At 37.1% G+C, this 22,208-nt stretch overlaps 1 protein-coding gene and 1 pseudogene across 3 annotated transcripts in view; one reads left to right on the top strand and one right to left on the bottom strand.

Moving 5' to 3' along the window:
- MTMR8 (myotubularin related protein 8) overlaps window positions 1-22,208 on the bottom strand; it is a 284,350-nt gene that overhangs the window by 228,880 nt on the left and 33,262 nt on the right. The window lies entirely within an intron of this gene.
- LOC138986472 (short coiled-coil protein-like) lies at window positions 6,933-7,283 on the top strand (annotated as a pseudogene).

Raw genomic sequence — 22,208 nt, 5'->3', positions numbered from 1 at the left:
GACGTGTGTAGAAGATAAATAGGATATGGATGAAGTACTAATCTTATTGGAGGAAAGTGGCAGTTATTGTGCATGGAAAAATCAATAAGGGTAAATAACATGAGATTAGATCTTAAGTTTAAGATCTTCCATTAAAGTGCAAGAAAATAGAATACATAAATTTCTAAAAAGCAAGAGAAAAGTTGATTTATCCCAATGGAAAGTAGAAAAAAAAAAAGAGTACCATAAATGGAAATTATAAAATTAAATGCCAGAAATAAGTCCTAATATAAGAGAAATTATAGCAAATATACACAAATTAAACTTACCAATTAAAAGACAGACTTATAGACTGAATTAAAACAAATACTCAACAATATTCAGTCTAAAAGATATATACCTAAAATTAAGAGATGTAAACAAGTTGAAAATAAAAAAGATAGAAAAGATACACTGACAAATATGAACAAAGCTTGAGTAGCATTCTTAAAATCTGACAAGACAGAATTAAGAGACAAAGAACAGGACAAAATACATCTTGCATCATGTACTTGCTTATAGCAGAATTGCAGAGACAAAGGAAACACTTGGATATTTTAACACTTTAATTAGGAATTGATAGATTAAACATACAAAAACAAAAAATAGAAATGAATAGAGATACAGAATACTTTTACAGTACAACTACAAATTTCAAGTTATTAGATATACAGAGAACTCTATATCCAACAAATAAAGAACATAAAATCATTCATGACAAATAATAGAACACTTCTAAAAAGACATCATGATAATGTCTATAAAGGAAGACTCAATAAATACCAAAGGTTCGATATCACACAATCTGCATTCTTATACCATGATACGATGCCATTAGAAATTAATAACAGAATAATAGACAAAGTTAGCATATATTAAGAAACAAAATTATTAAATTAACCTTGGGTTAAAAGCAAACCATAAATGAATTCATAAATATTTAAAATTGAAAAATAATAAAAGCACAACAAGTGAAAAATTGTGGGATACAGTTGAAGCAGAACTAAGAAGGAAATGTACAGCTTTAAGTACACTTATTATTAAACAAGAAATATTAATAAACTAATCATCCAATACAATGAAGAAAGTAAAAGAACAGAGAAAAAAGACAAATCACAGAAATTAATAAGCAGATAATCACCCCCACATACACACACACACACACACCAAAAATAAAACAACAGAAAACATGAACAAAACTAGAGTTTAATTCTCTAAAAAGGTTAATAGATCTTTGAGAAGACTGGTCAAAAAAAAAAAAAAAAAAAAGGGAAGAGGCAAATACACAAAATACAGATTGTAAAAGGAAAAACAATGTAGCAAAATTCTTTAAATGAGAGTATTATGAACAATATGCTAATACATTGAAAAACTTACATGAAGTGAAAAAATTTCAAGGAAAATCCCTCAGGTCCAGAGGGATTTGCTAGTTAAATCTACCAAACTTTCATGAAACAAACTATCTTATCCAATTGATTTCAGTGTTAGAAAAACAATGACAGTTAGTCTTATTTATGAGGCTAGCATAATCCTCATTCTAAAACCAAACAGACAACTATAAGAGATGAAAATTTATACAATTTCACTTATGAAATATAGATGCAAAAATTCAAATAAAAGTATTTAGTGAATCAACAGTATATTTTCAAAAATGTATTCATCAGGTAAATTTAACTCAAGAAAGCAGAGTTCAACACTGAAAAATTTCAAAGGAATACATCACATGAATAAATTAAAAGAGAAAAATCAAATGATTTATCTCAATTGATAGAGAAAAATACTTTTGAGTTCATTTCTATTTATGATGCTAACCCTTAGTGAATTAGGAACAGAAGTAAACATCCACAACTTGGTAAAGATTATATATTAAAAGCCTACAAAGAATGTCATGTGTAATGGAGAAAGTAAATGCATTACTTAAAAATCACAAACAAGATAAAATGGACCCATCTATCACTGCTACTCTTTTAAATATCCTGCTGCTGCTAAGTCACTTCAGTTCTGTCTGACTCTGTGCGACCCCACAGACAGCAGCCCACCAGGCTCCCCTGTCCCTGGGATTCTCCAGGCAAGAGTACTGGTGTGGGCTGCCATTGCCTAAATAGAAGATTATAACCCCATAAATAGCTAAATAAATCTTAAAAGATAAGACTGAAAAAAGGAAGATCTGCTCTACTAGATATTAAGATATACCCAAAGCCATAGGGTAAAGAAAAAAAAAAGCCGGAAGTACTAGTACAAAACTATACAAATAGATCATTGATAAAGGCTCACAGCTCAAAGGTAGATTTGTGTACGAATGGGCGCTTCATATAGGATAAACGTGGCACTACTAATTATGAACAAAAGATGTAAGTACTTACCAAAAGTGTGGGGAAAACTGTATCAATACATGAAGAAAAGTAAAACTAGATCCTTATGTATTACCATATGCAAAAGTGTGATCTAGATATATCTATATGTAAGAGGAAAAACTATAAAGTTACTAGAAAATGCAAACCATGTCAGATCGACAGACAGGAAAAGACTTGAAAAATCAATCAATAACAGAATGGGAGAAAATATATAAAATGTCTAAAACTAACAACAGATCATTATCTAGACTATATAAGGAACTTCTGTAACTTAATGAAAAAAAGACAGAAGCTCTAATAGAAAAGCAGGCAAAAATATAAGAACAGGCAAGTTACAGAAAAGGAAATCCAATAGGCATACAACCATGAAGAGACACTCAAAATACTGGTAATTACATAAGTGAAAATTAAAACTACAAGACATTTCTTTAAGTTTGTAAGACTGGAGAAGACTGGAAGGCTAGAAAATGCCAAGTGTCAGTATGGTGTTGGGGATAAAAGAACCCTCATCTGTTACAAATGTCAGGGGGTGACAGGATATAGACAGATTGAGACCACTCAGGAAATCAATCTGGTACTACATAATTAAAGTAACAAAGTACACTCCATGATCCAGAAATTCTATTTCTGAAAACTAGCCCAAAGAAGTTTTCATATAGGTACTAAAGAGGACACATACAATACAGAACATTTCCATCACAGGGAGAATAGATAATTCAAGATGTAGTGGAGCATTAAGCAGGTATTAGAAGCAATGGGTGGATTTAATTCAGATAACCATTATATCTACTGCTGTGGGCAAGAATCACTTGGAAGAAATGGAGCTGCCTTCATAGTCAACAAGAGTCTGAAATGCAGTACTTGGGTGCAATCTCAGAAACGACAGAATAATCTTGGTTCATATACAAAGCAAACCATTCAACATCACAGTAATCCAAGTCTATGCCCCAATAACTAATGCTGAAGAAGCTAAAGTTGACCAGCTCTATGAAGACCTACAACACTTTTTAGAACTAATATCAAAGAAGATATCCTTTTCATCATAGGTTATTGAAATGCAAAAGTAGGAGTTCAAGAGATACCTGGAACATCAGGCAAGTTTGGCCCTGGCATAGAAAATGAAGCAGGGCAAAGGATAATAGAGTTTTGCTAAGAGAACACACTGGTTATAGCAAACACTCTGTTCCAACAACACAAGATACGACTCTACACATGGACATAACCAGAAAGTCAATACCAAAATCACATTATGTTCTTTGCGGCCAAAGATGCAGAACTTCTATACAATCATGTATTTTCCCGTGATATCACTAATTTTCTTGAAGAAATTTTTGCTATTCTATTGTTTTCCTCTATTTCTTTGCATTGTTCATATAAGAAGGCCTTCTTATCTCTCCTTGCTATCCTGTGAAACTCTGCATTCTGATGGTGGGAAACACAGAAGGCAAAAGGAGAAGGGGACGGCAGAAGATGAGGTCCTTAGATAGCATCACCGACTCAATGAACATGAATTTGAGCAAACTCTGGGAGACAGTGGAGGACAGAGGAGCCTGGCATACTACAGTTCATGGAGTCCCAAAGAGTAGGACACAAGTTAATAACCAAACAACAAGAAAAGGAGCAATAGGTTAGAGGTACACATAGAAACATAAATAGATGCAAAAAATACATAGCTTAGTGAAAAAATAAGCAGAATGAAATACTGAAGATATCACTAGTTATATAAATACAAATTCATGCAATTCCATCATGTTTTGAAGGATATATTCAAATATTCAGTTGAGTTCAGTTGCTCAGTCGTGTCCGACCCTTTGCGACCCCATGGACCACAGCACGCCAGACTTCCCTGTCTATCACCAACTGCTGGAGCTTGCTCAAACTCATATCCATTGAGCCAGTGATGCCATCCAACCATCTCATCCTCTGTCATCCCCGTCTCCTCCTGCCTTTAGTCCTTCCCATCATGAGGGTCTTTTAAAATGAGTCAGTTCTTCCCATCATGTGGCCAAAGTATTGGAGCTTCAGCTTCAGCATCAGTCCTTCCAATGAATATTCAGGACTGATTTCCTTTTAGGATGGACTGGTTGGATCTCCTTGCAATCCAAGAGACACTCAAGAGACTTCTCCAACACCACAGTTCAAAACCATCAATTCTTTGGCACTCAGCTTTCTTTATACTCCAACTCTCATATCCATACATGACTACTGGAAAATCCATAGCTTTGACTAGATGGACTTTTGTCAGAAAGTAATGTTTCTGCTTTTTAATATGCTGTCTAGGTTGGTCATACATTTTCTTCCAAGGAGCAAGCTTCTTTTAATTTCATGACTGCAGTCACCATTTGAAGTGATTTTGGGATCCGAGAATATAAAGTATGTCACTTTTTCCATTGTTTCCTCATCTATTTGCCGTGAAGTGATGGTACCACAAGCCATGACCTTAGTTTTTATATATTGAGTTTTAAGCCAGCTTTTTCATTTTCTACTTTCACTTTCATCAGGAGGATCTTCAGTTCTTCTTCACTTTCTGCCGTAAGAGTGGTGTCATCTGCATATGTGAAGTTATTGATATTTCTCCTGGCAATCGTGATTCCAGCTTGTGCTTCATCCAGCCTGGCACTTCACATGATGTACTCCGCATATAAGCTAAATAAGCAGGGGAACAATATACAGCTTTGACATACTCCTTTTCCAATTTGCAACCAATCTGCTGTTCCATGTCTGGTTGCAACTATTGCTTCTTCACCCGCGTACAGATTTTTCAGGAGGCAGGTAAGGTGGTTTAGTATTCCCATCTCTTTAAGAATTTTCCACAGTTTTTCGTGATCCACACAGTCAAAGGCTTTGGTGTAGTTAATAAAAGAGAAGTAGGTGTTTTTCTGGAACTCTCTTGTTTTTTCTATGATCCAATGGATGTTGGCAATTTGATCTCTGGTTCCTCTACCTTTTCTAAATCCAGCTTGAACATCTGGAAATTCATCGTTCATGTACTGTTGAAGCCTGCCTTGGAGAATTTTGAGCATTACTTTACTAGCTTGTGAGATGAGTGCAATTTTGTGGTAGTTTGAGCATTCCTTGGCAATGCCTTTCTTTGGGATTGGAATGAAAACTGACCTTTTCCACTCCTCTTGCCACTGCTGAGTTTCCCAAATTTGTTCTCCACAACATAAAAGTACAAGGTAAAGCAGCAAGTGTAAATGTATTAATAGAAGATACAACAAATTATCCAGAAGACCTAGCTAAAATAATAAATAAAGGTGGCTACACTAAATGATAGATCTTCAGTGTAGATAAAACAGTCTTATTTTGGAAGATGATGTGTCAGGAGCCACGTTAGGCATTACTGACAAAATGGAGGCATGGCCCCAACCCCCTCTCCTCATCTCGCAGGCACGGTCCCGGGATGAAGGAGTTAGGCCTTGTGATTCTGACTTGTTCTTTCCTTTCTTTGGTTGAGTTGGCTGGAAAGAATGTTAAGGTACTTGAGAGAAGCGTGAGAAAGCACAAAGTCTTCTGCAGCTGTGCCCAGAAAATAATCTATAAAATAACCATTGACATTTGTTCAAGGATCTATACAAAGAATGTCCCAGGATGAGCATGTGGGCCGGAGCTTGAGGCCATGGGAAGGATTATTATCTGAGACCTGTTTGTGAGGGAAATATTTATGGCAAAAGAAGTTTGCTGAGTTTAGGGTTTAGGAATAATTAAGAATAGCTAGAAGCCTTTTTAGGAGATAGTGATCTTAAGATGCTAGGGGCAAACAGGATTTAGAAAGATAAGAAATAAACTGAGGAATGTGGCATGAGTTACAATGTAATCACAAGTTAAGTATAGGACACATAAGAGAAAGTAGATAATAGATAGTAAAGCCAATTCTGAGAGAATCGCTGAAGCAGGAACTCTGCAGGACAACAATGATTTCTGGAGACAGTAAATCTCGGTGGGGGAAACTAAAAATGTCAAACCTCTGACCTAATGCTTTTGTCAAAGTATAAAAGAAAATCTGAAGCTTGAAATAAACATGTAGTTCCGTACTATGAGTCAGAGGCTACATCACCATCCACCAACACCGCTCACCCCTTCAGGCTGATACCCTGGTTGCTGGAGCTGGACTCCGGCAATGATGCTATCTAGAACCTTCAGAGCTAGAAAAAAGTCAGTGCCTGGCTTCAGATTTCAAAGGACATATTGACTCTCTTGTTAGGACCTAATGCAGCTGGTGATTTTAAATTGAAGTCAGTGTTCATTTAAAATTCTGAAAATCCTAGGGCCCTTAAGCATTATGCTAAGTATACTCTATGCTCTATAAATGGAAAAAAAAAAAAAAAAATCCTGGACAACACCATATCCATTTACAACATGGTTCACTGAATATTTTAAACCTACTGTTGAGACCTACTATTCAGAAAAAGATTCCTTTCAAAATGTTTCCTCAGGTGCCAGTTGTTCCAAGTGTCCAGGCCTGAGGTGTTCTCCTAATTCCTTCCCCTGCTAGCACCTCAAACGGCAGACCACTCATCAAGAATTCTATATCCAAGACCTGAAAATTTGTTGCTTAAGATGATGAATGCTGACATAGATGCAGCTGATGCTGAAAATTATGTGGAACTAGAGGGAAAAAATTACTTATTAATCAAGGGTTGGATTCCCAACACACACTTGAAGACCTCTCTGCAAGAGTAGACGCAGTTAGGGAAGAAAACATGAAGCTAAAATCAGAAAATCCAGTTCTTAAACAATATATAGAAAACTTCATTTTTTTAATTTTATTTTTAAACTTTACAATATTGTATTAGTTTTGCAAACATCAAAATGAATCCGCCACAGGTATACCCATGCTCCACATCCTGAAACTTCATGAAAGATTCTAGTGTTTTTCAAACAACTGACAGAAAAAACAAAAGAAAGTAAGGGACTGATATCCATTATGTCTTTATGGAATTGCTGCTGATCTTTTTTTCCTTTAAAACTTGGATAGATTCCAAAAGTTATAGGACTACTGTTTGTGGCTTCACTTAGTATTTATAAAGATGTCAGATCTGGGAAAAATTAAAAGCATAACAGAAGACTTCCATGAGTTTGTGTATTATGTTAGTCTATGAAAACATGCAAATGCATTGTAGAGACTTTACAATTAGAAATGCATATATTTATGACTTGAAAATGAATGTTATATCAAATTTGCTTTTATTTATAGGTTTAGCTTTCTATTTTACTATAGACACAGAGATACAAGTAAATAAACACCTTGTTGCAACAAAGTGACCAAAATCATACTGAATGCACACCTTTATTTTATTTTTTTTGAATGCACACCTTTATGTACCCTGTCCACCACTGTGTGCCTCATATCTGTTTGCTTTCTTCCCGTTTTCCTTCCTCTACGGAAAAAAAAAAAAAAAAAATGGTTTCACATTTATAAAAAGTAATTTCAGTAGTTACTCATCTAGGAGAGGAAGCAGAACTTCTAACTGCTAAAAATTAACCAAAATAAAATACTTTCTTAGTTAGGGCTTATTTGTTATGTTTAGTAGTAAGATAGGATAGTTGGTTTCTCTTTAATCAACTGAAAATGGAGACTCTAAAAATGAAGATTTTTCTTTGAATTATCATATTGGGAAGATTTGTTGTTAAAAACTTCCTTTGCACAAAATAACCCACGTGCTATCTAAAAAGATGAGCTCTGGTTGTTTGTTTGAAATAGAAAATTTTGAGGAAAAATATAAATAGTTTGGGGAAAGTACTTGTTAAGTACTTGTAACCAACTCCAAATGTTTTTTACTCAAGATTTCTGTTATCTCTAGCACAGATTAGATTGTGGGGGGACTATATAAGAAAATGAATTAAGTTTGGCTAGCCTTATATAAACCACACTTGGAAGAAAATAAAGTTTGGTCTCAGGTTTAATATCTAGCAGATCAACTTGGCAAAGTCCCTTAAGAGTGTATTAGTATCAAAATCATGAACAAAATGGGAAAATTTTACATGTATACTAATTGATGCTTTCTCAGTATTTTATCATACTACTCCCAGAATTTTCTGTAAACACAACTACTGGTTTACAGCGTTTTAGTCACTTAAGATTTCATTTTTTTTAATTTACTTTGTAGATTCCATTTGATAAGGAAACCAGTATCAGAAGTAATATTAAAATGTTAAATAGGAAAAGAGATCCACTAATGTAGTTTATGGTTATTAAACTTTAAGCTAATGATGGAATAATCTTATGTTTGTATTGGTGTAAGATTTGATGGCTTTAGCTGTATGAATATGTAATAGTCATACATAGACATTTTGCAACTCTGTGACATAATTTTCAAACATTTAAAATTGTGTTGCAGTTATGCTTGGCTGTTTAATATAAAACAGTCTCAAAAAATATATTATTAATTGCATCCGGTCAACCAAGAGAATGTGCACATGATTCATGTTGTTTTAAGCTTGCTAACACAACATCCCTTCTGCAGCCCATATATCAAGAAGTCATTCTGATTTTTAGAGTTTATTATTTAAGAGATATATTTTGTAAGGCTATAGCTGCCATAGATAGTGATTTCCCTGATGGATATGTTCAAAGTAAGTGTAAATCCTTCTGGAAAGGATTCACTATTCTAGGTACCACTAAGGACATTCATGATTCATGGGAAGAGAACAAAATATCAACATTATCAGGAGTATGGAAGTTAGTCATCATAAATGACTTTAAAGGGATCAGTCCTCAAAAGTGATGGAAATATCAAGAAAACTAGAATTTGAAGTGGAGGCTAAAGATGTGACTGAATTATTATATTAAATGAAGTAAGTCATAGAAAGACACATATTACATGATATTACTTGTATGATACAAATGAATGTATTTTCAAAATAGAAATCGACTCAGAAATAGAAAACAAACTTATGATTACCAAAAGGGACAGTGGGATAGTGGGAGAGGAGGAGAGACAAATTAGGAGTTTGGCATTAACATATACACATCACTATATAGAAAATAGGTAAACAAGGACCCGCTGTATAGCATATGGAACTATACTCAATATCTTGTAATAACTTACAGTGTAAAAAAATTTGAAAAAGAGTGTGTATATATATATATAATTGTGTGTAATTGAATCACTTTGAGATATGCTAAAAACTAACACAACATTGTAAATTAACTATTCTTCAATAAAAGAGAAAAATTATACCCCAAAATGTGACTAAATTGCTGCAATCTCACAATAAAACTTTAACGAGGGAGATGTGTCTTATGGATGAGCAAAAAATGTGGTTTCTGGAGATGGAATTTACTCTTGGTGAAGGAACTATGAAGATTCTTGAAATTACAGCAAAGGATTTGCTGTAATCATAAACAATGATTAGCAGCAGCAGGACTTGAGAGGGTTGACTCTACTTGTGAAAGAAGTTCTAAAGTGTATAAAATGCTGTCAAATAGCACTATATGCTACAGAGAAATTGTTCATGAAAAAAAGAGTTAATTAGTGTGGCAAATTTAATTGTTGTCTTATTTTAAGAAATTACCAAAGCCACTCCAACCTTCAGCAACCCTGATCAGTCAGCAGCCACCAACATCAAGGCAAGAAAATTACAAATTGCTGAAGGCTCAGATGATGTCTAGCAATTTTTTAATAATAAAGTGAAAGTGAAAGTCGCTCAGTCATGTCCAACTCTTTGTAATCCCATGGACTATACAGACCATGGAACTCTCCAGGCCAGAATACTGGAGTGGGTAGCCTTTTCCTTCTCCAGATGATCTTCTCAACCCAGGAATCGAACCCAGGTGTCCCACAGTGCAGGCAGATTCTTTACCCGCTGAGCCACAAGGGAAGCCCAAGAATATCGGAGTGGATAGCCTCTCCCTTCTCCAGTGGATCTTCCTGATCCAGGAATCAAACCAGGGTCTCCTGCATTGCAGGAGGATTCTTTACCAACTGAGCTATAGGGAAGCCCTTTAAATAATAAAGTATATTTAAATTAAGGTATATACATTGTTTTATTAGATATAATGCTTTATCACACACTTAGTAGACTAAAATATAAACAAAATTTTACATGCACTGAAAAGCAAAAAAGATAAATGTGACTTGCTTTATTGTGATACTAATTTCATTGCTGTGGTCTGGAACAGTATCTCCAAGGAATGATGATAAATGAAAGATGGTCTGGCATTGATCAATGATGGTAACACACCATGAGTGAGGTACACGTAATGAACTCAATTCTATATATCTGAGGTTGAAAAACAGAGACAAACAAAAAGCCACGTTTCCTTTTTAAATTATGGGAAATAACCTTTTAGACACTTAAAAGGTATTCTATAATGTTGGCCTCTTTAATTCATCCACACTCATGGTTGAACTAATTTTTAACATTTGTACCTCTACATCCTTAGGCATTTTGACTTTCATTTACAATGGGATAAAAGGAGAAATGCCTGAGACCACATCAACATAAAATTCCTAGCCCAATGCTCTTTTTTCTTTTTTTTTGAAATTTGTTTAACTGGAGGATAACTGCTTTACAAAGCTGTGTTGGTTTCCGTTGTACAGCAACATGAATAAGCTCTACATATACATATATCCCCTCCCTCTTAAGCCTCCCTCGAATCTCCCTATCCTACCTCTCTAGGTCATCACACAGTACTGAGCTGAGTTCCCTGTGCTATACAGCTACTCCCCACTAGTTATCTGTTTTACACATGGTAGTATACATATTCAGTGTTACTCTTCCGATTAATCCCAGCTTCTCCTTCCCCTGCTGTGTCCACAAGTCTGTTCTCTACATCTGTTTCTCTAGTCCTGCTCTGCAAATAGGTTCATCAGTACAATTTTTCTAGATTCCATGTATATGGGTTAATAAACAATATTTGATTTTCTCTAACTTACTTCACTCTGTATAACAGGCTCTAGGTTCATCCATCTCAGTAGAACTGTCCCAAATTCTAACCTTTTTATGGTTGTGCAATATTCTATTGTGTATATGCACCACGGCTTCTTTATCCATTTATCAGTCAATAGACATTAGTTCTCTTTCATGTTTTTATTGTTGTTGTTCAGTCATGCAGTCATGTCCAACTCTTTGTGACCCCATGCACTGCAGCATACCAGGCTTCCCTGTCGACACTTCACTGTCTTCCAGAGGTTGCTCAAACTCATGTCCATGGAGTCAATTATGTCATCCAAACATCTCATCCTCAGTCGCCCCTTCTCCTCTTGCCCTCAATCTTTCCCAGGATCAGGATCTTTTCCAATGAGTCAGCTCTTCACATCAGGGGGCCAAAGTGTTATGTTAGAGCTTCAGCTTCAGCATCAGTCCTTCCAATGAATATTCAGGGATGATTTCCTTTAGGATTGACTGGTTTGATCTCCTTGCTGTCCAAAGGACTCTCAAGAGTCTTCTCCAGCACCACAGTTTGAAAGCACCAATTTTTTGACACTCAGCCTTCTTTATGGTACAACTTTCACACCTGTTCTAGCTATTACAAATAGTGCTGCTATGAACACTGGGGTACATGCGTCTTTTTGAATTATGGTTTTCTCAGTGTGTATGCCCAGTATAAGGATTGCTGGGTCATAAGGCAGATTTATTCCTAATTATTAACGAATCTCATATTGTTTCCCATAGTGGTTGTATCACTTTACATACCTATCAACAGTGAAAGAAGGTCCCCTTTTCCCCACATCCTCTCCAGCATTTATTGTTTGTAGATTTTTTGATGATGATAATTCTGATCAGTGTTAGGTGATATCTCACTGTAGCTTTGATTTGGATTTCTCTAATAATGAGCAGTGTTGAACATCTTTCCATGTGTTTCTCGGCCATCTGTAAGTCCTCTTTGAAGAAATGTCTGCTTAGGTCTTCTGCCCATTTTTTGATTGGGTAGATTTTCTGATATTTAGCTTCATTCGCTGCTTGTACATTTTAGAGATTAATCCTCTCTCAGTTGCTTCATCTACAATTACTTTATCCCATTCTGAAGGTTATCTTATCTTGTTTATGGTTTACTGTGCTGTACATTTGATTATTTTTGTTTTTATTTCCATTACTCTAGGAGGTGGGTTCCACGTCCAGTTCTAACTGTTGCTTCCTGACCTGCATATAGGTTTCTCAAGAGGCAGGTCAGGTGGTCTGGTATTCCCATCTCTTTCAGAATTTTCCACAGTTTATTGTGATCCACAAAGTCAAAGGCTTTGGCATAGTCAATAAAGCAGAAATAGATGTTTTTCTGAAACTCTCTCCCTTTTTTGATGATCCAGTGGATGTTGGCAATTTGATCTCTGGTTCCTCTGCCTTTTCTAAAACCAGCTTGAACATCTGGAAGTTCACGGTTCACGTATTGCTTAAGCCTGGCTTGGAGAAGGCTATATATTGTCACCCTGCTTATCTAACTTCTATGCAGAGTACATCATGAGAAACTCTGGGCTGGAAGAAGCATAAGCTGGAATCAAGATTGCTGGGAGAAATATCAATAACCTCAGATATGCAGATGATACCACCCTTATGGCAGAAAGTGAAGAGGGACTAAAAAGCCTCTTGATGAAATGAAAGAGGAGAGTGAAAATGCTGGCTTAAAGCTCAACATTCAGAAAACTAAGATCATGGCATCTGGTCCTGTCACTTCATGGGAAATATATGGGAAAACAGTCGAAACAATGTCAGACTTTATTTTGGGGGGGCTCCAAAATCACTGCAGATGGTGACTGCAGCCATGAAATTAAAAGACGCTTACTCCTTGGAAAGTTATGACCAACTTAGATAGCATATTCAAAAGCAGAGATATTACTTTGCCAACAAAGGTCTGTCTAGTCAAGGCTATGGTTTTTCTAGTGGTCATGTATGGATGTGAGAGTTGGAGAAGACTCTTGAGAGTCCCTTGGACTGCAAGGAGATCCAACCAGTCCATTCTAAAGGAGATCAGTCCAAGGTGTTCATTGATAGGACTGATGCTAAAGCTGAAACTCCAATACTTTGGCCACCTCATGCGAAAAGTTGACTCATTGGAAAAGACTCTGATGCGGGGAGGGATTGGGGGCAGGAGAAGAAGGGGACAACAGAGGATGAGATGGCTGGATGGCATCACAGACTAGATGGACATGGGTTTAGGTGAACTCCAGCAGTTGGTGATGGACAGGGAGAGCTGGCGTGCTGCAATTCATGGGGTCGCAAAGAGTCGGACATTACTGAGCGACTGAACTGAACTGAACTGAGGAGGTGGCTTGGGCTTCCATGGTGACTCAGAGGGTAAAGAATCCTCCTGCAATACAGGAGACCTGGGTTTGCTCCTTGGATTGGGAAAATCACGTGGAGGAGTGCATGGCAACCCACTCCAGTAATCTTGCCTGGAGAATCCCCATGGACAGAGGTGCCTGGCAGGCTACAGTCCATGGGGTCACAGAGTCAGACACGATTGAGCGACTAAGCAGAGCACAGCACAGGTGGTGGGTCAAAGAGGATCTTGCTGCAACTTATATCAAAGAATGTTCTGCCTATGTTTTCCTCCAAAAGTTTTAGAGTGTCTGGCCTTACATATAGCTCTTTAATCCATTTTGAGTTTCTTTTTGTGTATGGTATTAGGAAGTGTTCTAATTTCATTCTTTCACATGTAGCTCTCCAATTTTCCCAGCACTACTTATGGAAGAGGCTATCTTTTATCTATTGTATATTCTTGCCTCCTTTGCCAAAGATAAGGTGCCCATAGGTGCATGGGTTTATCTCTGGGCTTTCTATCTAGTCTGAAGTCAGGAAGGTTGATTTTTCCAGCTGTTTTTCTTTCTCAAGATTGCTTTGGTTATTCAGGGGTATTCGTGTTTTCATATAAACTGTATTTTGTGTGTGTGTATTCTATGAAAAATGCCATTGGTAATTTGATAGAGACTGCAATCAACCTATACATTACTTTGCTTGGTAGGGTCATTTTCACAATATTGATTCTTCCAATCCAAGAACATGGTATATCTCTCCATCTGTTTATGTTATATTTGATTTCCTTTATCAGTGTCTTATAGTTTTCTGCATACAGACCTTTTGTCTCTTTAAGTAGTTTTATTTTAGGTGTTTTATTATTTTTATTGCAATGATGTTTCCTTAATTTCTCTTTCTGACTTTTCATTGTTAGTGTATAGGAATGCAAGGGACTTCTGTGTATTAATTTTGAATCCTTGGACTTTACTTAATTCATTGATTAGCTCTAGTAATTTTGGGGTGGCATTTTTAGGGCTTTCTATGGCATCACTGACTCGATGGACATGAGTCTGGGTGAACTCCGGGAGTTGGTGATGGACAGGGAGGCCTGGCATGTTGCGATTCATGGGGTCGCAAAGAGTCGGACATGACTGAGCGACTGAACTGAACTGATGTATACTATCATGTCATTTGTAAATACTGAAAGTTTTACTTCTTCTTTTCCAATTTGGATTTTTAAATTCATTTTTCTTTTCTGACTACCCTGCCTAAGAATTCCAGGACTACATTAAATAACAGTGGCAAGAGAGAGCACCTTTGTCTTGTTCATGATCTTAGAGGAAATGGTTTCAGTTTTTCAACATTCAGAATAATGGTTGCTGTGGGTTTGCCTTTATATAGTGTACATTAGATTTAGGTTGGTTCCTTCTATGCCCATTTTCTGGAGTTTTTTTTTTTTTTTATCATAAATGGGTGTTGAATTTTGTCAAAAGCTTTTTCTGCATCTATTGAGATGATCATATGGGTTTTATCTTTCAATCTGTTAATTGAACATTGTGTTTAACATTGTGTGTAACATTGATTGATTTGTGTATACTGAATAATCCTTGCATCCCTAGGATAAACTCCACTTGATCATGGTGTCTGATCCTTTTAATTTGCTGTTTAATTCTGTTTGCAAGTATTTTGTGCAGGAGTTTTGCATCAGTGTTCATCAGTTACACTGGCCTGTAATTTTTGTTGTGTTATCTTTGGTTTTGTTATCAGAATGACGGAGGTCTTGTAGAATGACTTTGGGATTGTCCCTCTCTCTGCAAATGTTTGGAAGAGTTTGAGAAGGATAGGTGTTAGCTCTTCTCTAAATATTTGATAGAATTCACCTATGAAATCATCTGTCCCTAGGATTTGTTTGTTGGAAAATTTTTCATCACAGTTTTGATTTCAATTCTTGTGACTGGTCTATTCTTACTTTCTATTTCTTCCTGTTTCAGTCTTGGAATGTTGTACTTTTCTAAGAATATGTCTATTTCTTCCCAGTTTTCCATTTTATTGGCATATAACTGCTCATAGTATTTAATCCACTTACATTTAAATTAATTATTTACATATATGTTCCTATTGGCATTTTCTTAATTTTTCTGGGTTGTTTTTATAGGTCTTTTCTTTCTCTTCTGTTTCTTGCCTAGAAAAGTCCCTTTAACATTTGTTGTAAAGCTGGTTTGGTGGTGAGGAATTCTGTTAACTCTTGCTTGTCTGTAAAGCTTTTGATTTCTCCATCAACTTTGAATGAGATCCTTGCTGTGTAATCTTGTTTAGGTTCTTCCCTTCCATTACTTTAAATATATTCTGCCACTCCCTTCTGGCCTGTAGAGTTTCTGCTGAAAAATCAGCTGTTAACCTTATGGGGATTCACTTGTATGTAATTTGCTGCATTTCCCTTACTGCTTTTAATATTTTTTATTTGTCTTTAAATTTTGTTAGTTTTATCAATATGTGCCTGGGCATGTTTCTCCTTGGGTTTATCAGACACTGTGCTTCCCAAATTTGATTGACTATTCCCTTTCCCATGGTAGGAAAGTTTTCATCTATAATCTCTTGAAAGATTTTCCAGATCCTTTCTCTTTCTCTTCTTCTGAGATGCCTATAATTTTAATGTTGGTGTATTTAATACTGTCCCAAAAGTCTGAGACTGTCCTAAATTATTTTCATTCATTTTTTCTTTATTCTGCTCTTCAGCAGTTATTTTCACAATTCTACCATCTAGCTCACTTATCAATGTTTCTACCTCAGTTATTCTGCTACTGATTTCTTCTAGAGTATTTCTAATTTCAGTAACTGTGTTGTTTATCTCTGTTTATTCTTTATTTCTTCTAGGTCATATTAAATGTGTTAATTGATTCTTGCATTTCTTCCATTCTATTTTCAAGGTTTTAGATATATTTACTATCATTACTCTGAATTCTTTTTCAGGTAGCCTGCCTATTTCCTCTTCATTTATTTGGTCTTGTGGGTTTTTACCTTGTTCCTTCATCCTCACAATATGCCTATTTCCTCTTCATTTATTTGGTCTTGTGGGTTTTTAACTTGTTCCTTCATCCTCACAATATGCCTATTTCCTCTTCATTTATTTGGTCTTGTGGGTTTTTACCTTGTTCCTTCATCCTCACAATATTTCTGTCTTTTCATTTTGTCTGAGTTATTATATTTGGGGTCTCCTATCCCCAGGCTGTAGTATTACAGTTCTTCTTGCTTCTGTTCTCTGCCCCTCGTGGGTGAGGTTTGTCCAGTGGCTTGCACAGGCTTTATGTTGAGAGGGGCTTGTGCATTCCTTCTGATGCATGGAGATGAGCTTTTTCCTCTAATGGGCAGGATTGTGTGAGGTGATGTGTTTTGTAGTAACAATGGGCAGTCTGTATGCTGATGATTGGGTTTGTGTTCCAGTCTTGCTTGTCATTTGGGTGAGGCATCTAGTATTGGGTGCTGCAGGCAATTGGGTGGTGCTGATCTTGGATTCAGATGGAGGCATTCATGGGATTTCTCATCAATTAATACTCCCTGGGGTCAGAACTTTTCTGATGATCTAACATCCTGGACTCAGCTCTCCATCCAACAGGTTCAGGGCCAACTTCTGGTTGGGGAACCAAGATACTACAAGCCATGATAATAAAAGGGATTTTTAAAAAGGAAACAATAAAAATCATAAAACACAAATGGTAAAAGCAGTATCACTGAAACAGAAACAAAAACAAATACACATACACAAGAAACTAAAAGAGATGAAATAAAACAAACCATAAGAGAGCAATTCAATCAACAAAAGAAATAAAAAATGAAATCAACCAATTAAAAACAAAACTAACTGAAACACAAAACAGAAAGCAAAACCGAAGCAGAGCACCAACAGAGGAATAAAGCCAAGAAAACAAGGGAAACAGCCAAAAATGGTAAAAAAAAAAAAAAAAAAAAACAGAAAAGCCAAGCTGAAACAGAGGTATAGAAACAAGAGATCTACATATGTTTTAAAAAAGACACAGAACAGCAGAAAGCCAAAGTAGTAAAAGTATATAAAAGAAACAAAAAGTATGATTTACAAAATCCAAAAAGCCTTAATAGAGATAATAATAACAATTGCAACAAGAGAAAGAAGAGATTAAAGGCAAAAAAAAAAAAAAAGCAAAACAAACAAGAGAATGAACCAAAACATAAAAAATAATAAATATTTTCCTAGGATCTCAGCTGTCACCGCCCTTGCCTCTGCTGTGAACCACAACCCATCTCCACCTCCCTACAAGGCCTTCCAATGCTGTGGAGGGCTGGTCTCTGTACCTGCAATGGGCCCTGTGGGGACAGCTCAGACCCTAATCTGATTCTACTCCTGCCTGTGCTTCTCACCAATCTCTATGTCTGCCAGAGCTAGAGCAGTTTCTTTTGTAGGAACACTAATTGTCCTTTTACATTCCATGGATGGTTTTTTATATGCTTCATTAGTCACTTTGCCCCTGGAGCTCAATTGTGGCTTCATCTCTATATTTGCATTGGAGTCATTCACAGGAGCTGCTCTTGAGGCTGCTCTGAAGGATTTGGGTTTGCTCCAGCGAGGATAGGGTATGGAGGTGGCATGGCTGCTCGGATTGTGATGACCCTGTGGTGCCAGTTTTGCAACGAAGCCATTGGCCACAAGAGCAGGACTGCCCTGGATGCTCCTTCTCTACTGTGCAGCTGCCAGTGCTTCGGTGTAGGGAGACAGAGGCTGCAGAGGTGGCTCCATCTGTTCCATGTGACTCAACAGTAGTGCTCTGTTTCCATGACTGCCCAGTTTGTATCCAAAGGGAGATTATCTCCTGTTGCAGATTTCCTCCTCCCTTTCCTTCAAGCCAAATCCCCACACTCAACAGCGGTCCTCACCCTGGGATTGTTCTCCAATCCCCATGATCCAGTTCCCAGCACCCGTGCACACCAGTGGACCCACACTCAGTCCAAGGTACATAGGCATGGGTTTTTTGTGTGGTTGTCACTCTATTCAGACTCATAGATCAGCTGTTTCACCTGCAATGCCAAAATTGGAGCAATGTGAAAAATTCATTTCAGTTCAGTTGCTCAGTCATGTCTGACCCTATATGATCCCATGGACTGCAGCTGCTAGGCTTCCCTGTCCATCATCAGCTCTAAGATCTTGCTCAAACTCATGTCCATCAAATCAGTGACGCCATCCAACCATCTCATCCTCTGAAATCACCTTCTCCTCCTCCCTTCAATCTTTTCCAGCATCAGGTTCTTTTCAATGAGTGAGTTCTTCACATCAGGTGGCCAAAGTATTGGAGCTTCAGCTTCAGCATCAGTCCTTTCAATGGATATTCGGGACTGATTTCCTTTAGGAGGGACTGGTTGGATCTCCTTGCAGTCCAAGGGACTCTCAAGAGTCTTCTCCAACACCACAGTTCAAAAGCATCAGTTCTTTGATGCTCAGCTTTCTTTATAGTCCAAATCTCACATTCAAAAATGGCTACTGGAAGAAACTATAGCTTTGACCAGATGGACCTTTGATGGCAAAGTAATGTCTCTGCCTTTAGTATGCTGTCAAGGTTGGTCATAGCTTTTCTTCCAAGGAGAAAGTGTCTTTTAATTTCATGGTTGCATTCACCATCTGCAGTGATTTTGGAGCCAAAAACAATAAAGTTTGTCACTGTTTCCATTGTTTCCCCATTTCTTTGTCATGAAGTGATGGGACAAGATGCCATGATCTTAGTATTTTGAATGTTGACTTTGAAGCCTACTTTTTCACTCTCCTCTTTCACTTTCATCAAGAGACTCTTTAGTTCTTCTTTGATTTCTACCATAAGGGTGGTGTCACCTGCTTATCTGAAGTTACTGATGTTTCTCCCAGCAATTTTGATGCCAGCTTGTGCTTCACCCAGCCCAGGATTTTACATTATGTACTCTGCATATAAGATAATTAAGCAGGGTGACAATATACATCCTTGAGCTACTCCTTGCCAATTTGGAGCCAGTCTGTTGTTCCATGTCCATTCTAACTGTTGCTTCTTGACCTACATACAGATCTTTCAGGAGCCAGGTAAGGTGGTCTGGTATTCCCATCTCTAAGAATTTCTCACAGTTTGCTGTGACCCACACAGTCAAAGGCTTTGGCATAGTCAATGAAGCAGAAGTAGATGTTTTTCTGGAACTCTCTTGCTTTATCGATGTTGGCAATTTGATCTCTGGTTCCTCTGCCTTTTCTAAACCCAGCTTGAACATCTGGAAGTTCAGGGTTCATGTACTGTTGAAGCCTGGCTTGGAGAATTTTGAGACTACTTTGCTAGTGTGTGAGATGAGTGCAATTGTGTGGTAATTTGAACATTCTTTGGCATTGCCTTTCTTTGGGTTTGGAATGAAAACTGATGTTTTCTAGTCCTGTGGCCATTGCTGAGTTTTCCAAGTTTGCTAGCATATTGAGTGCAGCACTTTCACAGCATCATCTTTCAGGATTTGAAATAGCTCAACTAGAATTCTATCACCTCCACTAACATTGTTTGTAGTGATGCTTCCTAAGGCCCACTTGATTTCACATTCCAGGATGTCTGGCTCTAGGTGAGTGATTACACCATCATGGTTATCTGGATCATGAAGATCTTTTTTGTGTATTTCTTCTGTGTATTCTTGCCACCTCTTCTTAATATCTTCTGCTTCTGTTAGATCCATACCAATTCATTCCTTTTTTGTGCCCATGTTTGCATGAAATGTTCCTTGCTATCTCTAATTTCCTTGGAGATATCTCTAATCTTTCCCATTCTGTTGTTTTCCTCTATTTCTTTGCATTGATCACTAAGGAAGGTTTTCTTATCTCTCCATGCTATTCTTTGGAACTCTCCATTTCAATGGGTATATCTTTCCTTTCCTCCTTTGCCTTTAGCTTGTCTTCTTTTCTCAGCTATTTGTAAGGCCTCCTCAGACAACCATTTTGCCTTTTTTGCATTTCTTTTTCTTGCAGATGGTTTTGATCACTGCTTCCTGTACAATGTCATGAACCTACATCCATAGTTCTTCAGGCACTCTATCAGATCTAATACCTTGAATTTGTCCCTTCCACTGTATAATTGTAAGGGATTTGATTTAGGTCAGACCTGAATGGTCTGGTGGTTTTCCCTACTTTCTTCAGTTTAAGTCTGAATTTGGCAATAAGGAGTTCATGATCTGAGCCACAGGGAGCTTGAGGTCTTGTTTTTGCTGACTGTATAGAGCTTCTCTATCTTTGGCTGCAAAGAATATAATCTATCTGATTTTGGTATTGCCCATCTGATGATGTCCATATGTAGAGTCTTCTCTCATGCTGTGGGAAGAGGGTGTTTGTTCTGATTAGTGCATTCTCTTGGCAAAACTCTGTTAGCATTTGCCCTGCTTCATTTTGTACTCCAAGGCCAAATTTGCCTGTTACTCCAGGTTTCCCTTGACTTCCTACTTTTGCATTCCAGTCCTGTATGATGAAAAGGACATCTTTCTTGGTGTTAGTTCTAGAAGGTCTTCATGGAACTATTCAACTTCAGCTTCTTCAGGATTACTGGTTGTGGCATAGACTTGGATTACTGATACTGAATGGTTTGCCTTGGAAGCAGACAGAGGTCATTGTGTCATTTTTTGAGATTGCAACCAAGTACTGCATTTTGGACTCTTATTGACTATGAGGGCTACTCCATTTCTTCCATGGGATTCTTGCCCACAGTAGTAGATATAATTATCACCTGAATTAAATTCATCCATTACAGTCCATTTTAGTTCACTGATTCCTAAAATGTCAATTTCACTCTTGCTATTCCTGTTTGACCACTTCCAATTTACCTTGATTCATGGACCTAACATTCCAGGTTCCCATGCAGTATTGTTCTTCACAGCATTGGACTTTACTTCCATCACCAGTCACATGCACAACTGGGCTTTGTTTTTGCTTTGGCTCCATCTCTTCATTCTTTCTGGAGTTATTCCTCCACTCTTCTACAGTAGCATCCTGGGCACTTACTGACCTGGGGAGTTCATCTTTCAGTGTCATATCTTTTCACTTTTTCATAGTGTTCATGAGGTTCTAAGGCAAGAATACTGAAGGTGTTTGCCATTGCCTTCTCCAGTGGACCATGTTTTGTCTTGTGAAAAATTACCATGCAGAAGAAATATATATGGCTAAAAGGGATGACAGAGAGATGGTATCATCTCTTTTCCTAGAGACATTTATGAACAGTATTGCCATTTATCTACTGGGTACTTGATTGTTTTTCTTACAATTCTGTGTTTCAATAAGAAGAATATCATAATTATTGATATCAAAGATATTCTCATTATTTTACATTCCTGTAAAATATAAATAACACCTTGGCATTTATAAGAAAAGCATAACAACCTTAACAGAAACAGTAGAAAAATAATATGAACAGATAACTCACACAAGGGGAAATAAAAACTTGAACAGTTCAATTTCACTAATAATGTTGTTATCATTTAGTTGCCAAGTCACATCGACTTTTTTGCGACCCCGTGGACTATAGCCCACCAGGCTCCTCTGTCCATGGTATTTCCCAGGCAAGAATACTGGAGTGTCTTGCCATTTCCATCTCCAGATCTTCCCGACCCAGGGATCAAACTTGCATCTCCTGCACAGGCAGGTTCTTCATC

Source organism: Bos mutus, chromosome X (assembly GCF_027580195.1).
Source record: "Bos mutus isolate GX-2022 chromosome X, NWIPB_WYAK_1.1, whole genome shotgun sequence".
Classification (NCBI taxonomy): domain Eukaryota; kingdom Metazoa; phylum Chordata; class Mammalia; order Artiodactyla; family Bovidae; genus Bos; species Bos mutus.
Note: the sequence above shows the minus strand (reverse complement) of the source record. Positions and strands in the feature narration are given on the sequence as shown.